The 16,664-nt window shown below is 36.8% G+C and overlaps 1 protein-coding gene across 1 annotated transcript in view; it reads right to left on the minus strand.

Annotated features, from left to right (window-relative positions):
* Positions 1-16,664, minus strand: part of TENM3 (teneurin transmembrane protein 3) — a 3,497,142-nt gene that overhangs the window by 1,173,403 nt on the left and 2,307,075 nt on the right. Inside the window, exon 9 of the mRNA XM_069096576.1 lies at positions 2,669-2,752. The gene's annotated coding sequence lies outside the window, so the exon portion shown is untranslated. The remainder of the gene's footprint in view (positions 1-2,668; positions 2,753-16,664) is intronic.

The raw sequence follows: 16,664 nt of genomic DNA on the forward strand, positions 1-16,664 counted from the left end.
AACATGGTTGGGTATTACTGTTAAATGTTTTTTCTTCTTCTTAGTATTCTAAGTCTAAAAAATGAAGGAAACATTAAAAATATTGACTAAATGCAGGAATCCAATGTGTATTTTAAAAATGATATATTTTTAGATAAAGAAGCAGCAAGTCTTCTGAAATAAGTAGTTATGGAGGAAATATGAAGCCAATTAGTTATTCTCAGTTATACTCAGAACAGTATGAAGGCCAGTGGGAAGTAAAGAAATCGCTGAGGAGCAAAAGGAACAGAGTTGGTAGAGACCCAAGAACTTTCTCATCCACTGTAAAACCAATCCTATAACACGTGATTTACTGAACTATGGGATTGAATTGTTTAGCTTCAGCAATCAAGGGCTTAATTACTCTTCCTAAAGAAAAGTACTGAAATTTGGTACGGCTGGAAATAAGATGCTATTGAGTCATATGTAACAGCTCCTACTCGCAAGCATTTTCGCTTACACAAAGAATTTCCACACACCATTTCTCACACCTTTGAGAAGAGGGTAGAATTACAGTTCATAGATGAGGAAACTGAGTCCCAGAGAGAAGCAACTTGCCCAAAATGAAAGGGCTGGAACTCGAATCCCATCATTTTTCAGTTCCATCTTCTATGACCTTCTCATACCTCCTCTCTTAGAAACCTCATGAGATTTCCAAAATAGATGATATGGCCCTCTCTAAGAAGCGTAGCTGAATAAGCAAGTAATAGTACCAGATAATATATATCTAATAATTTACAAAGTGATTTACTCAAGTTATTTCATATTATTGTCAAGACATCATGGAAGGTAGACGCTGCATTTAGTACTTTCTACTTAGCTCATCCTCTCCATCTCCTTCTCCTCTCAAAAGGAAGGCAAATTTTGATGGCCAGAAGCTGCCCAGTTAACTTGGGGTTTATTGGCTATCTTTCTTCCTCCCTCTCTCCTTCCTTCCTTCCTTTCTCCCCTTCCTTCCTGCCCTCTTCCTTAAATCCATTTCACTCTGAACCTCTAAGGTTGGACCACAATAGGTCCCTGCCCAAACTCTACTTAATGGCTATATTTTGGGTCCTCCTGGCTTAATGTCAATGGTAACTGTTTCTCTTTGGAACAGCAACCCTGAGGATCTTCCCCTCTCAGTGATTTTTTTTCTTTTTTTCTAATTAATTGACTCACTTCTAAATAGGCCTATTCACCAAATGGGTATTACCTCACTCAAAATGAGAACCTGAAAAGACTTTAACCTAAAAAGGACCAGGGTCTCCCATTGCATCCTGGGCCATCTCCAGTCATCCTGACAAATATCTGGTCACTGAACCCAGATGGCTCTAGAGGAGAAAGTGAGGCTGTTGACCTCTAACAGCCCTCCCTCACTCACATCAAAGTCAACTTCAAGTCATGTCATCATCTCCCTGATGTCATGGTCCTCTTCGAGAACAAATGACAAACACAACAACAACTTTGCTGATTTGCTCCGAATCTAAAGAAGACTACATGATTTGGCAATATCTCACAGAGACGGGCAAATTTTAAACCCAGGTCTTCTAGGATTTAATATCCATTTGATTCTGCTTTCAGATATTCTTGGCAATTGATATAATCCTATTTGTATGAAAGCTCTAACCTCACAAGTTTGTTGTGGAGATCAAATTAGAAAACACATGGAAAGGGCTGTGGAAACCTTGAGGTCCAATATAAATGCTAGTTATTATTATTGTTACTATTTCTAATTTTATACTATAGTTTATAGGGGGAAAAAGGAATGTAGTGTTGAATAGAGGGATTTAAATCAACAAGGCTGGGGTTCAAGTTTGACAATTACTTGCTGTGTGATATTGCACAAGTTGCTTAATTTCTCAATATCCCAGTCCAGCTTATTAAGATGTACATCAATGGAGAGAGTTATACTCTGGGAACTCTACTCCAAAGAAATCACAGGTCCAGATCAGATCATGCTGTACCAATTTGTGTGAATGATTCTGTTCAGTTTTCAGCTGATCAAATAAATGTCTGCCCAAGGTTGTATTTTTTTTTTTACTGTTTTGGTGAGAAGTCTTATGCTAATTGTCAACATACTAAATCAAGAATAAAAGAAAAAAATATCATGATGTAATTGTAAAAGACAGTTGTCATAAAAGGTTGACATAGTAAATGCCTACGCTAATCCTAGGCAGGCTATAATTTATTAACAAAAGCTATGGGGTTTGGGGAAGGGGAAAGAGCAGAGTGCTTAATCAGCAACGACCCTCAATTAAAACAGGTGATGTTTGCTGGGTTAAAGAATAACAGAAATCCAACTCCAATTAGCTGCCAAATCATCTGGTAAAGCAGCTGTTACACAAAAAGAAAATCTTGGCCTTTCTGCTAAATCTCTCAATTTTGTCTGTACTTTTATGTCATTTTAATTTTTCTAAAACCCCATAATTCCTTCCAGACATATTTTAAATGAATTGCATCATTTCAGCACGAAGGGAAAAAGAAACAAAAAATCATCAATTAGGTGCTATTAAAATGTTGACACCCATTTTCATGAGCTTTTCTCTACTGACTTCCTTTAAGCAACTTTAGAAATTTTAATGAAGACTTAAGCTCTTACTCAAAACAGATCCATAGAACATTAGCTTGGGGATTGCTTTTAGATTTAAAAAAATATATATACTGTACTTACCAATGGTGGTGTTTCCCTCTGACAATTTTGTTGGAATTTGTTCATTAGCGTGTTCCAAGCAGAAGGATTGGCTGAGTCCCAGGCCTGGAAAAATAAGCAAACAAACAAACAAAAAAAAAAGGTAAATTTATTTCCATTATTCTTATATTTCTTGATTACGTTTTTTCCATTTATAGCAGAAAGTGGCAGAGTTAATCACTGTGCAGTAATCGGCTAACACAAAGTCAATAGATTTATGCTGTAATGAGATGCTAATGGAGATGAAAGTTCCTGGAGTTTGGGCCTACACTAAATGCTATGAACACAGATAATTTTTCACAATGAGGGTATTAAATCACTAAACCAAATCAATAATTTCCCTTACAGTTTGGCCACAGTCAAGATTATGGGGAATGTTTTTGATCTTCCTTTAAGGTGCAACTCAAGAACCATTTTATCTCCCCACAGTGAATACAGTTTGTACTTAATAAATACTTCCTGTTAAATAAATACTCATTCCTTTTGTTGTTAGAATTTTAGCAGGAGAAAAATGACTTTTTAAAAATCACTGTTATAAAGTGACTGGGAGAATTGAGGATATTTTCCAGTTGTTAATAGTCAACTTAACTTCCCTTTTTCAGTTGTTTGGAAAGCACAGCAGGGAAAAAGTTACATGGCCTTTCCCTCAAATTTGAACAAAACACTGACCATTCCGTAGACATCATTACCTCTAGATGTTAAACTCTGAATTTCTTCCCTCTGACAATAATTTCCTATGGTACTTATACCTCATTAAGATAATATCCTCTCCCCTTGGGACTTCTCTGATTGAAGGGTGGAGCAGAATCTTTTTTAAGGAGAGTGCCCAGGCCAGGGAGCTCTTCATTTCCCACTCAGACATATTCCCAAGCTCCTTCAGGGTAGGTACTATCTTTCTTTTCTTTTTTTTTTTTTAATATTTCTATTCTCAGCATTTAGCACACCGTCAGGCACATAGAAGGAAGTTAATAAATGTTTATTGCCTACCTATCCTTTAACCTCTTCCATTCCATCATCCTATTCAATTTTCTTTTTTAGCTTATTGTAACATCTAGTTACTTAGTCTCTTCCTATTGTTAATAAATCAATAAACATTTATAAAGCATCTCCTTTGTGCCAGGCACTGTACTAAACACTGAGGATACAAAAAGAGGCAAAAGACTGTCCCTGTCTTCAAGGATCTTACAGTCTAATGGGCAACACAACATGCAAAGAAATATTTACAAAGCAAGTTAAACACAGGATAAATAGGGAGTAAATAACACTGGAATTAAGAGGCATTAGGGAAGGCTTTCAGAAGAGATTGTAGTTGGGACTTAAAGGAAGGTAGAGAGGTCAGTAGGTGGAATAGAGGAGGGAGAACATTCCAGGAAGAGAGGACATCCAGAAAAAATGTTCAGAATTGAGAGATGAAGGGTCTCGTTCATGTTACTTAATCAAAGAGTATGTATCAGGGAGTGAGGTGTGAGAAGACTAGAAAGGTAGGAAATTGCACAAGATGTGGCATTGCACAGATAATGAAGGGCTTTGAACGCCAAACACATAATTTTATATTTTATCCTGGAAACAATAATGGGTTGCTGGAGTTTATTGAGTGGGGAGTGGGGAGGAGGTAAAATGTTTGGACCTATACTTTAAAAAAATCACTTTAGTAGACCAATGGAGGATAAAATAGAATGGGGAGAGACTTGAGGCAGGCAGATCCACCTGTAGGCTATTCCATTTGGAGACATAAGATTGGAAGTGAGCAGAGATTTGGGAGCAGAATAGGTAGATTTGAGAATTATCACCATAGAGATGGTAATTAAACCTAAGGGAGCTGATGAAATCCTCAAATGAAGAATATAGAGAGAAAAGAGATGAGGAATCCCAGTATATAACCCTGAGGATCACGTATGATAAGAGGGCATGACCTGGAAGAGGATACCACAAAGGAGATAAGTTAAATAAACAGGATGAGAATCAGGAGAGAGTAATGTCCTGAAAATCTAAAGACAAGATGGTGTCAAGGAGAAGAGAGTGATCCAGAGTGTCAAAGACTACAGAGAGGTCTGGGAGAACGAGGAGAGAGAAAAGGTCACTGGATTTGGCAAACAAGAGATTATTAGTAATACTGGCAAGAATAGTTTTAGTGGAACAATAAGGTGGCAAGTCAAATTTTAACAAGTTTCAGAAGACAGGGTCGCCAAGGGTTCAAGATGGGGGAAAGAGGAGAGAGTAGTGTAGGAGAGGTGACCTAGAAAAAAAAATCCGGGCTCAAGGGTTGTGGTGTGGATGAAAAGTAGAGTTTTGTAAGGGAAGGCAGAAGGGCGAGTGAAAAGCCAGTAGATTATGGTCAGACAGGGACATTTCAGAATTCTGGGACACAGAGGTGGTATTTGGAGGTGATAGCAAGATCAGGGATGTAACCATGTTTGTGTGTGGCTGAGGTGGGGTGGAGGAGTGGATCATGGGAAGGAAGCAGGTTGAGGAACAACTGAACATATCATCCCTTGTTTGGCTTCACAAACAGGCTTATCAAATCTGAACTCGTGGTTAGTATTTTTAGTGTTATCCTCACTACTTTCCTATCACTTCTTGAGTTTTTTTGATATCTTCACCTTCTACCACTCTCATCTTATTATGGATGTCCACCCTTTGGTAGGGACAGCTAGGTGGTGGAATGGAAAGAGTAGTCTGGAGTCAGAAAGATATGAGTACAAATCTGGCCTCAGGCACTTACTAGCTGTATGACTCTGGGCAAGTCACTTAATCCTGTTTGCCCCAGTTTCCTAGTCTGTAAAATGAACTGGAGAAGAACATGGCAAACCATCCCAGTTTCTCTGCTGAAGAAACCCCATGGACAAAGTCCATGGAGTCACATCAAGTTGGGTAGAATTGAATGAATAACAATAACAGCCCCTTGGTAATACTTAAAAATATCCTTTTTCTGCTCCAACTCCAGGGACCCTGGACAAAGTCACAAAACAGTGATGATTGGAAAGACTAAAAATACAGTGCAGGACCTTATCTGGGCACATGGCTGTTCCTTTCTTTCTTTTTATTAATCTCTATCTCTGTTGCAGTTGGCACAATGACTGTTCTAAATTGCTTCCTTTCCAATTCACACCCTCAACATTGTCCTTTGAGGGCGGCTGGGTGGTGCAGTGAGTAATGCGCAGGCCCAGGAGTCAAGAGGACCCGAGTTCGGTTCTGGCCTCAGACATTTAACACCCACACAAAACTCGCTGTGTAACCTCGGGCAAGTTACTTAACCTCAATTGCCCTCCAAAAGGCAAAAAAAAAACCCAAAAACATTGTCCTTTGAAACCTTTATTCTCAGTTAAGTAAGGTCACTTCATTATGTGATATAGGGGTGAAGGAGGAAATGGTGAATGATAGGAGATGAGGAAGGAGGGGGGAAGAGGGAGCTCATGTTATATTATCACCTGTGTTAGCAAAGGTGACCCCACCCGATGTGAGCTCCCTGATGCTTTTTTTTTCCTATCCATCTTAGAAATTGTTACCTTGGTCTACCTCTATAGCCATACTTTGTCTCTGACGAACTCATGACCTTCCTTTTCCTCAAGCCTAATCCTTAAACTCCTGATTCCACTCCTCACTCCCTCTCAATTCTTGTTCCAGCTATTATTATTCCTTATCTGTTGTGTATATTAAAGTTTTTTCCCGCTAAGGGCTCCTTACCCCCTCCTCCACATGGAAATGTATTCTTATGTCCCATAACTTTCCATAACTGGGCTATTTCCTCAGTGTTCCATCCTACCTATCCACTTGCCTTAATTATAGAACAGGACATCTATTACCTTATCTTTATTCCCAACTGGTTCTTTGTAAACTGGACTTCATTGCCACCCTTATAACAAAATAGCAATTGTGATCTCATGGCTTCAGATTCCTTCTTTACCTCTTCTGTAATAAGTGAAAGTGCTCTTCCTCAAAACCCTCTTCTCCCTTGACTTCCATGGCACAGAGAATTATGCTGGTTCATTTGATTCTACCTCTTTTCTTATTCATCCTCTGAATCCTACTTAAAATTTTAAGTGTCGGACAACTTTGGAGGTGATACTGAATGCAATTTAGAATTATGAATGCATTATATTCATAAGTGACATGTCTGGGTCAATCAATCAGTTAATAAAGAATTTATTAAGCACCTTCTATGTGGCAAACCCTGTGCTAGATACTAGGAATAACAACCAAAAAAAAAAAAAAGACTCAATGAATTCGAGGGGCTTAAATTCTACCTAGGAAAATTGTGTGCATATTTACATATATCTATATATGAAACACAAACATGTATAAACATACAGAATAAAAACAAAATGCACTGTCCTAAAAGCTTTAATGCCATTTTAAACTTGAATAATTAGAGGCAATCATGCTATAAGCTTACAAAAATGGCATTTGAAAGGTTAAATATCTACAATTCTAAAAATATTAGTGTGCTTTTTATTACAACCCAACATAATCACTATCTTCAACTATCCATCTCTCTTGTCGATTTTCATACTGTAAAAATTTCAACAGCTGCTGCTCAATGACTCAAAGGCTTGCGTTTTTAAACTTTGGCTTAGATAATCCACAAAATGAGATTTTGATGTAAACATGACCATTATTATTTGACCTCTCAAGTATCAGTTTAATGGAAACAGGTCAGGTGAAAAAGGGAAAATAAGCAAGTACCATCCAGAAACTAGTGCACATTTGTAGCAGCAAGCACCCCAAGCGTCCTCAGGGTGTCTGCCAACACAGGTTCTTGGATCTGCTTTGATAAAGGAAAGCAACTCAAAAGGGGTTAACAAGCTTAGTTTAATCAGTCAAACATGTATCGTTCACCTAGTTCAGGTGAAAAAGGTCAGCACCCCGAACTTCGGAATATACAGACAGAATTATCAAGACAGAGAAACAGATCAAGTAGACAGTTTTCCAAGCTGTCCAACCATTACATCCGTACCAAATCAATATCTGGGTTTCAAAGCCAGGGGGCCCTGGACAACGGCTTCCCAGAGTTTCATCTGATCAAATCACACAACATTTCTGAAAGTGAGCCCCAAAACAAAGCTACACATCAGGGCTTATATAGCCTTCTCCTGGCTCAGAGAATGTATTTTATTTTATTGACTCACTGGCCAATCAAGAAGTATCTACTGAAAAACAAGCCTCCCACCCCAGGCTCCAGGTGCACTTTAGCCTAGGGGCAGGGAAGATCTTTAAAATTTACATTCCCATTACAACATAGAGTGTCTCATCTTGTAAAATTAAAAGTTTATGAAACTAAATAAGAGTAAAGGAGATCTGCATAGTTAAACTTTTTAAACAAGGAAGGACAGACAGACACACACACACACAAAGACAAAAAGAGGGAAGGACTAGCGAGTCATATTTGCATCATCTCAAGTGAATCCATTGCCCTTGGGATCCATCTACGTCCTTGATCTCTGTATCCAATATGGAAACTGATAGATTTCTCTCTTGGAGGCTTCCTCTGGAATCAAGGATCTGCTATACCCACAGCAGCATCAAGCTGCTTCTATGAGAACTGATATGGCATTCCCTTGAACCAAAGTGAGAATAAAATGAGAATAATAAATAATCAAGATAATATTAAGGATTAACTTATGATAATGATGATAAAAAAAACCCATGCTTTTCCATAAAATTACAGCTTAGGGGGTGGAGCCAAGATGGTGGAGTAAAAGCATGATGTTGGCGTGAGCTACCACTCCAACCACTTCCAATACCTGTAAATAAATGACTCTAAACACAATTACAGCTTACATAATCAATATTTAAATCAGTTATGAGGTCCTTACACAAGGTAGATAACTTCCCTGAGCCCTAGATCCACACTTTGTAAAACAGAAGTTCTAGGTATTTATTATTTACTTATAATTAATCTTCTGTTGAATAACAAAAGAGAACTCCTAACTGGGAGTCAGGAGATATGGGTTCTAGTTCTGCTCTTACAATTAACTACCTGTATATTCTTGAGAAGTTACCTAATGTTTCTAGAAAATGTTTTTTTAGCTATAAAAATAAGGCTGTTGGATTTTATGACTTCCAATGGACTGCTAAGCTATAAAATTATACTTTTCTCTCTTTTTAGCCCTAGGGTCAGGGACGTGATTACTTTTGTAACAAAGTAATCATTCTATGTCAGCATTTTATTGTATATAGTTATTGTGATTTCTGGCAAATAATTTGACCTGTGTTCTATTTAATTTTTAAGGGCAGTGTCACAGGGAAGATAGAGTGCTTGACCTGGAATAAGGAAGATTTGGGTTCAAATATGGCCCTGACATTTACTAGCTGTGTGACCTTTTGCAAATCACTAATGTCTCTGAGCCTTAGGCAAGGCCTTAGGACTTAATTGCCTACTAAGTTGTAGACTTGTTTCTCAACATATCTTTCATGCTGATGACAGTATAGGTCATTTGATATTCATGTATATTCAACTTGATTTGAGGTTATCCTGTATTTTAGTAGTTTTTGTATAACATTGACAACAATAAATCACTTGAAAAATATTATTAACAGATTAACTTTCCTATTCGGGAAGAAAAATAAAGTTATTTGTATAGTACAGATGATGTAGATTTCCGATTAATATTATCTATTTTCCCCTATATTTTAACCTATACTCAGTATAATAATAATATCTTAAACCTCATTATTTATAATTGAAGATACACATGAAGTGTTTACTTAAATAATTACAGCTTTTACTATCACTAGCTGACCATAGTTCCATAACCTGCTTTCATTTATAAAAATAAGTAAAATCAGCAGGTATATAAATTAGTATGCTACCAAAGAGATAAATCACTGGGGGTAATTCTGTAACATGATAAGGTATTTAGCATTTTAAGAGTTCATGTATATGGTTCACACATAAATAAAAAAAAAAACCTCTCCTAAAGCTACAAATCATATGTATATAATGTCACTACCTCTTAAACTTTTTAAAATAATGAAATTCTGTTAACTAACATGATGTTACAAAAGTGTCCAAATTTATGGCTGGATTTCTACAACTGAAATAACTGGACTATGTAGCAATTAGTTTGGTCATTTAAATCATCTTAATGACTAATCTCAATGCCAGACAATTTACTGCTATGCAGCTTATTTATTCAGGAATTTCATTCATGTATTCATTTGCTTATTTATTCAATAGAATAATATACTAGGGTATTGTGGTAGTGATCTATTTTAAAGATATAAGAGATCAAGAGTATTTTCCTAGTTCTCCCAAATACTAATGCCTTCTCCTCTGAGAGTGTCTCCTATCTACGCTCTATATATCTTGTTGTTTATGTGTTGTCTTTACAAACTAGTTGTTTCTATGATATCTCCCTCCTAGACTGGAAGCTGCTTTTTGGCCATCCCTTGTATCCCCCATGCTTCAAACAGTATCTGGCTCATTGGAAGGACTTAATAAATACTTGTTGATGATTTAGAAATCAGACCCATAGAGAGAGAGATGGCAAGGTTCTTATAAGTAACTGAGTCCACCTCTCTCATTTTATAGATCAGGAAAATGAGGCAGTGCCAATATGCTGAGTGACTCATACCAGGTCATACACCTAGTAAACATCTGAGATGTAAGGACACATAGTTTCATGGGGAAGGACAGGAATAGAAAAAAAGGTCTCAACTCCTCTCCAGAGCTCTTTGAACTATATCACATTGCTTCCTTTGTATCAATAATGGGGACTTAGCAGATTGAGTTACATCATAGATGTGGCCTACATTTCTTGAAAATTTAGATAGAAAGAGTATGATAATTTATGGAGAATAATTACTTAAGGGTGTTACTGAGTTTAGCCATGCAATCAAGATTATGGTTCTCAAATATCAAGTGAATTAAGATAATCATTTAATATTAACATTACCCCTGAAAAAAAAACTATTTTCAGCTCTGACTAATTGAACACTCCCGGGAAATGTTTAGAAAATAACTAAGATATCTTCAAGATTGAGGAAAATGAATAAATATATAGTGAATATATACATACACATACACTCACATATACATATATATTTGATCTATATATTGTACGTGATGATTTTCTGAACTAATAATTCAAAATAACATTAAACTGAGCAATATGGTATTTAGATTACTATAACCATGCTTTAAGGCAGTATGACAGTGGAAAATATTAGATGAAATGTCAGATGACTTGGGTTCTATACAAATTCTGCCAACTACTAGCCATTTAAATTTGGGAAAATCAATTAATGTCTCTGAATCTTAGCTTTTTAATTTGTGGAATGGAGACATTACTACCTATACCACCTACCTATGCTGCACAAGCATTTACCTTGCACTGCTGTTGTGAGGTCAGATGAAATGTTCTACATAAGTGATATAACAGTATAAAATAAAAACTATTATTATCCATTCCATCAAATATTTATTTAGAAGTTTTCTTTTAAGGAAAATAATAGACCTAGAAAGAAATTATTGATTATAATTTTTATGTAAGAAAAACTTTTGATATCCCTTATTTTTACAACACCTTCATTTATCCTTCTTTACCTTCATCAATCAGTAAATCAAAAAGTATCTTCATGTGCCATTGGAACATAACCTCCTTGTGAACAAATTCTTTTATTATAGTTACCTTGATATATCTGGAGGCAATAGGGATGGAAAAGTAAAGAGTAAGAGAATGAAGCTTTGATCGAGACAAGAAGTTGCAAACTTCTGAAGAAGATGGGAAAAGACAGGATCAAGGGTGAATATGTAGAGGGGTTTACCTCTACATGGCCTTATTGTCACAAACTTGGGAAAGGAGGAGAGAAGAGGATTATGCAAAAACATTTTTATTTTTTGCTTTTCTTTTTATTGGAGGGGGGGAAGCAATTGGGGTTAAGTGACTTGCCCAAGGTAACATGGCTAATAAGTGTTAAGGTGTCTGAGGCCGGATTTGAATTCAGTTCCTCCTGACTCCAGGGCCAGTGCTCTATTCACTGTGCCACCTAGCCACCCTGCAAAAACATTTTTAGATGAAAAGAGTGTGATTAGGAAAGAGCTCATGTCAAATGGCCTTAATTTTCTCAGTGAAATAATAAATAATGTTCTCAGCTGAGGGGTGAAGAAAGGCAAAGGAGGAAGTGTGGGAGACTTGAGGTGGGAAGGAAAGGATTTGAATAGCCTCCATGGGACAACATAGGTAATTAAGGAGTAATAAATGGAATGACTGCCTTGCTGAAGGGAGTGCCCATTTGAAGCAGAATAACATGAATTCATAATATACCCAGTAACCACAGTTGTATGAGCTCCTCCAGCTTCATTTAACATTCTGTGAGTGGGAACAGGGAAGATGAAAAGTTTGGAAAGAAATAAATGCTATTATAACAGAGGGGTGAGAGATTCAAGAACAGACAAGAGTGCAGAGTTAAATGGCTGATTGTTCAGTTGATATTCTAAGGAGAAGAAAGTGAAGATAGTGGCCTGAGAAAATACTGGGAAGTGTAGTCTCCACAAGTCTCAATGAGGATGAAGAATAAGCTTATAAGGGGTGAGACATGGGGGAAATGGAAGGTAGGGAGGCTATCCTTGGACAGAGAAACATCAGAGCTCCTAATTAAGAATCTGGAACACTTGTGGGTAATGGCAAGGTGCAGTACACCACCAGGATCCCTATATGTGACTGAAGTCAAGTGAAGGAATAAATCCTTAGGCTGAGGGATTGGGGGGAGAGAGCTTGAGGGAACATCATTGTAAACATCAAAGACCCTTGGATGAAGGTAGGAATTGTGGAGAAGAAGATAGTGAGATAAGTGATGAAGTCTTTGAAAAAAATGGGAAAATTATTTGGGGCTGGTATATAGTATTAGCAACATGATATAAATTAGGCAGAAAATTTTGATTGAGTAGACTTCAAAAGAGGAGTGTTTGCTGAATGATGGTGATAAAGGGAGAGTCTGAAACTAGCAGTGAGAAGCAAGGCATATTTTGACATTTTGTGTGTGAGAGAAAATAAAACCACTGTTGTAGAGGTTGACTGGGGATGTCAAGTCTCAGTGAGGATTAATAGATATAGAGAGTGTGAAAGAAAAGTCCAGATAAAGGGGACTTTATTCAGTATGGAAAAGTAATGCCAGAGGGCACAATGAAATACATGGGTGTTATTGGAATGGGACATGTATAGGGTAGGTTGAAGAGGAAAGAGATGAGAGAATGGGCAGTGAGGATTGAGCATTTTTGCATCATTTACATAATTTGCTAGTCATTGATTAATACAGCAAAAGAAACAGGAGGTAGAACGCTATTAGTCACATGGGTCGAGAGTCATATATTTGAGAGAGAGACACAGGAAAAGAGAGGAGAGGTGTAGAGAGGAAAGCAGAGAGAATATTGTTCAGCAACCCTAATCAACAAATCCGCCACAGTGACAAGGCTCTATGCCTATAGTTTCTAATCTCTTCAAAGAAATCATGGAAGTACTTTTTCTCATCTCCTTGGGGCCAACAGTGAACAGATCTCTAAAACTATACAAATCTAGTCACTTATGGACCAATCAAAACCAAAAATTTGGGAGAAAGCATCCAAATAGTCCATGATCCAAGTCCAGCTATAGTGATGCAAAAAAAAAAAAAACTAAAGAATGCAAAACATTTATTTCTGTTAGTGCTAAAAATCTTACTGAGTCATTAATTATAGTCATTGATGTTTTTATCAATGAAAAAAATGCTTTTGCACAATGCTACAACACCCTATTTTTGTCATCCTCTGTAGAGGCATTTGAAGGATTGAACTATTAAGGTGTCTATGATCAAATGCAAAGAAGATTCAGGGTCAACTAGAATTCTCTTCCTTGATGAAAACCTAAAGCACCCATGGCCAATGCTAAATAATACATTTTATTTTTTTCTTGCCCCCTTGTTTCCTTTAGTGTTAGCAAAATTTTCTCAAAAATGGAAAATAGCCATGCAAACACTTGCCCTTGTCTTCCTGAGAAGAAAAAAAAAACCTAAAAGTTTGAGGCCAGATTTTTTTGCCTAGTGGTTTTAAGAATGGTGAACACTTACCACTATCCATTGCAGAGAATTCTGTTCCAAGTCCATTTCAATATTAATTTATTCTAGCAGATTGTTGCTACCTTATTCTTGTTGCTTTGGTGAACACTTTCCTTATCTGCATGCTACATTTAAATGTTAATATATAGTTGCAAATGACTTTTAGCAAGACTTGTATGTTATACAGGAAAATTAAATCAGAAGTAAAATAAAACTGTAGATTGTGATTTCCAACTGATTTTGTTGGAATGCTCTTAATTTTTGTTATTTTGTACCCAGAGTAAGCCTTGTGATAGGAAATGTAGTTGTTATGGCCACAGGCTGGCTCAAAATTTCATACCCATCCTCATCACCACCATCCCCCTTGCTATGGGACTGTCTTTTCTACTTATGATGATAATTATTAGATTATTAGGGAAGTAACATGGAGTCATTGTTTCATGCTGTTGAGTCTTTTCAGCTGTATCCTGATTCTTCATGACCCCATTCGGAGTTTTCTTGGCAAAAATACTGGAGTGGTTTGCCATTTCCTTTCTTTCTCTAGCTCATTTTACAGATGAGGAAACTGAGGCAAAACTGTGACTTGCCCAGGTTCACACAGTTAGTGTCTGAGGTCAAATTTGAATTCAGGAAGATGAGTCTTCCTGGTGCTCTATCCACTGTGCCACCTAGCGGTCATTTTCTGTAGGCCACTGCTAAATGCACATATGTCACTTGGTTTTGGCCACTAGTCTTTAGCACATCAGTTGACACTCTGTCAACCCTGAAGAGTTAAAACACTGGACATGTGACAAGAGAGTCTGATTGAGAGGCAATGAATGAAATATAAGAGAAAGAACACTAACTGTGGAGTCAGAAGATCTGAGGAAAGATCATGGTTCTGTCACTGGCTTGTTTACTTGATACACGGTTAGAACTAAATGAAGATTTTTCCAACAATGCAGTCACACCACCAGATCTATGACTAAGAAAAATTATTCTGTGAGCTCTAAGAAGGAGAAGGCAGAAGTGGAAAAACTTGAAATGAGGCTATTGCACTAGTCTAGGTGGGGCAAGCAATCTACTTTAATTCCTTCTTTCCTTCCTTCCATCCTTTCTTCTTTTGATAAGTATTTATTAAGTACCCACTTTAGTGTATATTCCAAACAGAGAGATACGGTAGATAGAGAAGCAGAATATGAAGCGTTATAATCTGAGTTCCAGCTATCCTTCTGACAGAAACTGGTTATGAGACCATAGGCAAGTCATTCAGCCTCTCAGTACCCACAAACAACCTGCTCAAAGTTGCAGAATTGTTGTCAATCTGCATGAATTGAGGAAATTTACTCCTTTGGGAGTTCTCTATACTGATTCTAGACCAAAAAAAAGTGTCAGGAACTGTACTGTGTTCTGAGGACACAAAGAGAAGAAGACAGTCCATGACTTCAAAGAGCTTAGGTTCTTTTGAATATAATTGAATGAATTTCCAATTTTGTCTCAGTCCGGTCCTGTTTGTACACTGGTAGAGAATTTAATACTTTCTAGTTTTTGCCTTCTTATCCAGGTATCATGAGAACCATTAGCATTTTTTTCCTGTAATTTTTTTCTTGCACAATATTACTTGAAATTCATTTCCTACTCAGAATGTAAATCACTTTGCCTATTTCCCCTCAAACCAATGCACTGCTTTTTTACATTTTTGTTGATGATACTTACTGTTTCTTTGACATTTTTATTTAGTAGGCTGTATTAATAAATCTTCATGAAAGTAATAGAATCATTGTGATTGCCTTAAAAATGCATTTCTTACAGTTCTTTGAAGAAATGGCAATGCTCAGTTAGGAAGACAAGCAATCAAAGAACAAACACCTTTGAAGAAAATGACCTTATTCACCTTTGTTTTTTTGTGAACATTCTATCTTCAGTGGAAGGGCTAATTTTCCCTATGTGTCCTTCTTGGGGTCAGCATTTCAATATATGATCTTAAGGTTAAGGTTGTGTCACAGAATTAGATAGGGGAGTGTTTGTTTATTTAAGGCAGGATTACATTAACAATAAAAACCTCTGAATCCATGAAGCCCAGGGGCTTTTTAACCATTTTTGTATCACAGACCCTTTTAGCACTCTGGAGAAGCCAATGAACCCCTTCTTCCAATTAAAACATCAAATGCATAAAATGAGATCCAAAACATTACAAAGGGAATTGATAATATTGAGACAGTATTACCAAAATATGTTTTCAAAGAAATTCTTAGGCTGCAGGTTAAGAATCCATGGTCTACCCTAAATCTCTCATGCAATATAAACTGGGATGTTTTCTAATATACATGAAATATTTCTTCAAATTCTTTATTTTCATTATGCTCAATAACTACATTCTCTTGGCCTGTGATGCTTTCCTTTGTATTCTTTTTAAGTTATTTGCATTCCCATTCATATTCCCTTTTCACTCATTCCCCCCCTCCACCTCCACCTTCTCCCCTACCCCAACACAGTGGACAAAGAATCTGAGCCAATAAAATAATATATATTGAGTTATATATCCAACAGAATTAGGCAGTGGAACCATGTAGATATTGATATTTTGATATACTGATAACCCATGATATCTTGCTTATAGTCGTACTTCAAAAATCTCTGATATTATTAGCTTTTAGAAATTATTATGGCACATAGCATAACATTATTAAGAACAGTCATAATAGGGGTGGCTAGGCGGTGCAGTGAATAGAGCACCGGCCCTGGAGTCAGGAGGACCTGGGTTCAGATCTGGCCTCAGACACTTAACATAAAAACTAGCCATGTGACCTTGGGTGAGTCACTTAACCCCAACTGCCCTCCAAAAAAGCAAAAATAAAAAATAAAAAAAAGAACAGTCATAATAGCTGCAGAAAGTCAAAAGAATTTTAAGTAGTTGTGTTAATATTATATTATGACAGTTGAGAGTTCATATAGTTCTTACTATATG

Source organism: Petaurus breviceps, unplaced genomic scaffold, assembly GCF_028583685.1.
Source record: "Petaurus breviceps papuanus isolate PSGF00001 unplaced genomic scaffold, PetGlider_PUasm1.0 126, whole genome shotgun sequence".
Taxonomy (NCBI): Eukaryota; Metazoa; Chordata; class Mammalia; order Diprotodontia; family Petauridae; genus Petaurus; species Petaurus breviceps.